Genomic DNA, 5,779 nt, shown 5'->3' on the forward strand with positions numbered 1-5,779 from the left:
GTGTGTGTGTGTGTGTGTGTGTGTGTGTGTGTGTGTGTGTGTGTGTGTGTGTGTGTGTGTGTCTTTCTTTTGTCTGTCGCCATCTTTACACCTTTCACCTCAGAACACGCTAAACTAAACATGCCCAATTTTTCATGCTGTAGTCAAGTTCTGCAGCTTGCCAGATGTTCAATGGTTTCACTTCTAACTGCAACGGACAATCACCAGAGCAACACTGTGCGCGACCAAGAGAGCAACGCCTGGCAATGTTGTGCGCAAGCGTTCCGTTTGTTATCAATAAAGCAGTCTTGTACCCACCTCCGCGTGTAGACCCAAGACGCTCGATACACTCGCTGGCTATTTTCGCCACCCTTTGCACATACGTGTGATGGCTACGTACCCGTCTTTCTCGATCCATTTCATGGTCTTGTTTTCCGCGTAGTATTTCCGGACCACGCATTTGTGGAGAGGGCCAGGGTGGTTGAGCACTTCGTACCATTCCAGCCCCGAGAACTGCGTGTCGAAAGGAGCATACGCAGATTGCGTTCACGCCTTTTCGTTACTTAGAATAACAATAAACAACAACAATTAATCTGTTTGCGGTTGTTAGGTCTGCAGAAATGCGAATGGTGAGCTGTAAATCTTCGATTATTGCTCATTGCTCCGAGTGGTTTCCTCTGCCCTGCCGTTTGTGTTCTGCACTGAGAACTCTTTCTCAAGTAACGCGAAGGACACCTTTTCAACATGAGCGCAACTACGCATCGCTCAGCTCATGATGTATTGCAGAGCACAACGGGAAGTCCTACCGCGATCATGAGTTGATTGCCGGCTGCGTGAAGGAAGAGGTAAAACTTTACTTGACAAAGAGATTCGGGCACGTACGTCCCAGATGTTTCCGTTAAACTAATTTTGTACATAACGTTCAAAGGACAAGTAAGAAATTGGCCAATGAAAGTTCATCTACGTACATTGAGAAATCATGGCCAGTAATCATCGATAAAGACTACATTAACAGGTTGCTCACCGCTTCCCAGTTCGGTACGTCTGCAGCGTCGTACACTTGGCAGCCGCAGATATTCGGCCGACTGCGGCCTCCTTGTAGGCTGGGCAGCTGCTGTATCAACTCCCACGTCACAGTCAGCAGCAAGAACGCCTTTCTGCCGGTGCGCATAGTGTGGCCTGGCGTGTAACGAAAGCGTATTCTGAAATTTGTATTCTGAATTCGAATTGGCAGTGCTCGTGTTTGTTCCTCCGTCCCTGTCTCCTCGGGCTGTTTATTCGTTTCAATGTCCGAAATTTGAGATAGCCTACATTTGAATGCAGCTGAGGTATTTATCCCACAGTTTCTAGGAGGACTATTTACTGTGGCACTAAGAACGCCGACAGCCTGCCAGACCCATTGAAATGTATTTATGGTACAGATCACCTCTCGCTTCTAAGTACTATACAGGAAGCTCAATTGTGTAATCATGCGCAACTTATTTTTCCCGGAGGCGAACTAACGCAATAAAAGAATGATCGTAATCAATCATGGTTTATCGTTGTCAGAGCTAACCATCTCGTGCTAAATCAGATTTATGTCACGCAGACTGATCACTTACCTTATAAACTAACCCAAAAATGAATGCCTAATTATGAGAACTTGCAAGAGAGTCTTCAAATGTGGCCTTTATCTGGGCATTTTTGAGCGCAGCTGTTGAAACATCTCCAGCTGTTACTAAGACGGCATGCAGCGTGACCACAAAGCAGCCAGAGAACGTGACCATGAAAGAGGTTTTGTTCGGTTAGTTTTTGAGCATTTCAAACCTAGTTGAGCTAGCGTATATATATGCATAACGTTTTGTGAAAGAGATCTGCGGGAGGTTAGGGCTTGGCTGTAAGCTTACTGCTGTCATGCTCTGCATCACACAGCAGAGACGGATACCCTACTGATGATGATGAAACAACGTTTATTTTCGAGACAGTATCCCGGGCCAAGCCGCGGTTCTACCCTAGGTGGGCGGTCTCCTCATTTCTGGAACGCTCTGGCATTCCATACCCGACTATTTCACGAAAACTGATGGGTGTCAAAGTGCACGCCCAGAGATATTCGCAGAACTTTATGGTGACACCTTTCGAAGTGAATTTTCGTACACCATCGAGTGCCACGTTGGTGTACTGCTCTAGCCATTAGAAGAAAAAAAACGTGGGCAGCTTGCAGTGGTAGTGCAAGGCTGGACTAACAGCGGAGCTTGTGGCCGACCTAGCTTCTGTCGGCTTCTACAAGCTCGACAAAGTCGTTGCTAGGTTTGGCTAGGCATTGCAAGACTTGGCTATGTGGAGCGTAGTACTGCAGTGCTTGGCGAAGTTTTGTCGTGGCTACGTGAAGTGAACGATTATTTATTATGTTTTTAATTAGCTTGGTCTTAATTAGCAAGGCATTAATTAACAAGTAACCTCATTTAGCAAGGTCTTAAGAAGATGAAGAAGAGAGTGCGTGCCGGCCGAGCAATGCATTAGAAGGTAGAGGCCGATCATGATGATGATAGTATTTACTTTGATGCTCACTCTGCGCTGTTATAACGTTGCAGAGTGAGCATCGTTAAAACTCGAGCTTTAACAGCTTCGCTGGTAATATTAAAGAAAAAACAGGCACAGGGAATCGAACGCAGTACCTCCTGCATTGGAGGCGGACGCTCGTACTATTTTACCACGGCTGCGCCTCCTTCTCTATGCTGGTTACCAGCGACACACGCACACACTCATACCGTATTAGGCGAAAACAGCGGACACATTACGAAGACGGACAGAAGAAACACGAGACACGGGCGCTGACGTGTTTCTTCTGTCTGTCTTCGTAAAGTGTGCCCTGTTTTTTGCTTTATGACCAACAACCAACTAGCTCGATATGTCTTATTCAACCCCATTTTCAAATGCCACTTGCAAGCAGCCCATATGAGCCAAGGAAAAAGCGTTGGGGAGAAGGAACGTTCAGCGTAGTTGCTCGTCCCCCTTGGACAAAGGGGGACTTTAAACATTGAATTAGCTTAACTTGACCTAACTTAACCTGGCAGGGTGGTATTAACTAAATAAGTGATTGGCAGCATTGTTGCCACTTAATCCACGCACAGCCCTCCTAAGGAAATAGCTTGCATAAGACTACCCAATAAAATAAATATTCACACTCACGCATTTTCCTGAGACGACTCGAAGGTGAAAGCCTTCTTGTTTTTATTCTCCCTCAGTCCTACTAATCTCTCCCCCTCCCCCCTTCACTAAAGCTTTCTTCACCCAACGCGGTCTTGCACTGTCTCCGGGATCCGAGGCATCGGAAGCTTTTTGCACTTCACGTGGTTTTGCAGCGCCCCCGGGATCGGCCCAGTTTTGACCGAGCTGCGATGTCCTGTGATGACGTCATTATTTCACGCCACGGTATGTGACACCAGACTGACGTCATGATTCCGTCGCAAATTTCGGGAGCTTGTGATGTCATGATGACTTCATCACATGATGATGATTTCTTGCATATCTCGCGTTAACGCCGCCGAAATCAACGATCAATTTTTGCGTTTAACGAGGTGTCTAAGGCTTTCGCCTTAATAAGGACAGAAGAAAATATAGCACACTACTTCCGTTCATTTCAAACGTCTCTGCCAGCTCGCGTGTCTCAGAGCATATCGCGGAAAACCGCGCGCGTCTTCGAGGCTCGTTAACGCACTGCGTTTAAGCCACAAAATTTTTCGTCGCGTTCGCGGTATACCCCACTCTTTTTATTGTCCGCAAAACAAAAGCTGGCTCGTATAAACGAGAAACAAATTAAGAAACGCTCGCCGTAATGAAGGGCAGGTGCGGAAAGATTCGCCGCGCCCACGCAGCTGCTATTGTGGACGCAGTCTCATTGACCGCCGCGAGGCTTTGTGCGCGCAGCAAGTCGATGCGAAGGACAATAAAAGAGGCGTGCCTGTCCGCAGATCGTGCGTGCGACAATTGTTTCGAGAGAACACTCTCACACTCTCTCACTTCTCTTATCCCACGCGACTGAGAAAGTTCGAAAACGCCTCCCATTCTTTTCAACCCTCTCCCTTCAAACGTACGCTAACAGAAAACGAAACGACCGAGGCTGTACTCTTCCCGGATTCTTAAATCAAAGCACTTTTTTTTCTTGTTCTTTCGTGGTCGGTGACAGTAATGCCACCTTCCTGGCTGGAATACGTTAAAAAGAAAGTGCACCCGGAAGTACGCGAAAACCTTCGCGTTTGAATGGTCCTTGTACCCTGCCGTGCGCGAGCAGCTGGCGGTGCGACGAGAAGTCAGTACGGAGAATTAAATGGCGATTGTTCAATACGAAGCTTTTCAGGCGAAGTGTTATGAATTACTGATTTCGGTGGTGGCGTTGTACGCGAAAAACTTGGCGCCGGCGAGCGTGCAGAGATGCAGCCATCGAAGGTGAGCCGGTCATCGAAGGTGGATGCTCTCTCAGCCGTGGGTTTGTCGACGATCAGCCGTTTCTGATGTGGCAATCTGATCTTTTATCGAGGTCACTTGTCATTTCACGTTGCCACATTTGTTGCCAGGATATGAACGCATGAACGTCGTTGTTGCCTGTAGCAACAGGAGTGTTGCGCTGCTAAGCGTGTGTAGGAAGGTCCGATTCCCGGTATGGAGGAAGGAAGCATTGCGCAATGAGAAAGAAAGAAAGAAAGAAAGAAAGAAAGAAAGAAAGAAGGAAGGAAAAAGGAAAGAAAGGAAAGAAAGAAAGAAAGAAAGAAAGAAAGAAAGAAAGAAAGAAAGAAAGAAAGAAAGAAAGAAAGAAAGAAAGAAAGAAAGAAAGAAAGAAAGAAAGAAAGAAAGAAAGAAAGAAAGAAAGAAAGAAAGAAAGAAAGAAATACACCGAACTTGGTTTGTCCCCAATTTCCCAATAGGGCTAGGGCTCTTGATTTTTTTCGTTTTAATTTGATATCGCGACTTAGGTCACCTTTGTTAATCTGTCTACACATTGCATAAAGCATCTGCGCTAAAATACGTTGGTGGGGAAAAAAGGAAATAGAAAAAGAAAACAAAGATGGGATACAAGAAGCGTCTCTTTCTTTGTCCGCGCGCGTTCTTCCAAGTCAAAACTGCTTACGCCGTGACCTTCGCCCCTCCGAGTGACCCCGCGACCTTTGGGGGAGAAGTGTGGGCGAGCCTCGTGTGACCCACATTCCCTAAAAGGGGGTCAAGCGTGGCGGCTTGGAGAAGCGAAGTCCCGGGTCCTGTTTCGTTTTTCTCGGTTCTGCAGACGGCGTCGGTTGCTTTGCTTCTGTGGCTACATTCTCAAAGATGTAGCTGTGTACCACAGGAAGGGAACGCCGAAGAAGAAGAGTAAGGCCTACAAAAGAGAAAGAGAGAGAGAAAGACAGAAAGGAGGAGTGAGGGAGAGAGGGTGGGAAGGAGGGAAATAGTAGAAAGTTAAGATTAGGCCTCGCACAGTTGTACATCACATCTAAAGAAAAAAGGAGGGAACGAGGAGAAACAGGGGGATGAAGGGGAGGGGCACGGTTGTAGGGAGGGAGAGAGCGAGGATGAAAACCGGAGGCATTGTTCTTGGAAAGGAAGCTGCGCGAAAATAGAGCACGCGTGCGCGCACACCCAAACTGCGATGCGTCCACGCGATTGATCATGCAGCTAGAGAAGTAAAAAAAAGCGCGGGCGCGAAAGGCGGCACGCATTGTGGTAGAAATAAGAAACCTGTCCCAAGCTTGACGTGCTCGCATGATCGTGCTCGGTTATCTGTGATGAAAACGGGTATAGGCATTGCAGACCGGCTCTCCCCGCATCCCTA

This window comes from Rhipicephalus sanguineus, chromosome 4 (assembly GCF_013339695.2).
Source record: "Rhipicephalus sanguineus isolate Rsan-2018 chromosome 4, BIME_Rsan_1.4, whole genome shotgun sequence".
Taxonomy (NCBI): Eukaryota; Metazoa; Arthropoda; class Arachnida; order Ixodida; family Ixodidae; genus Rhipicephalus; species Rhipicephalus sanguineus.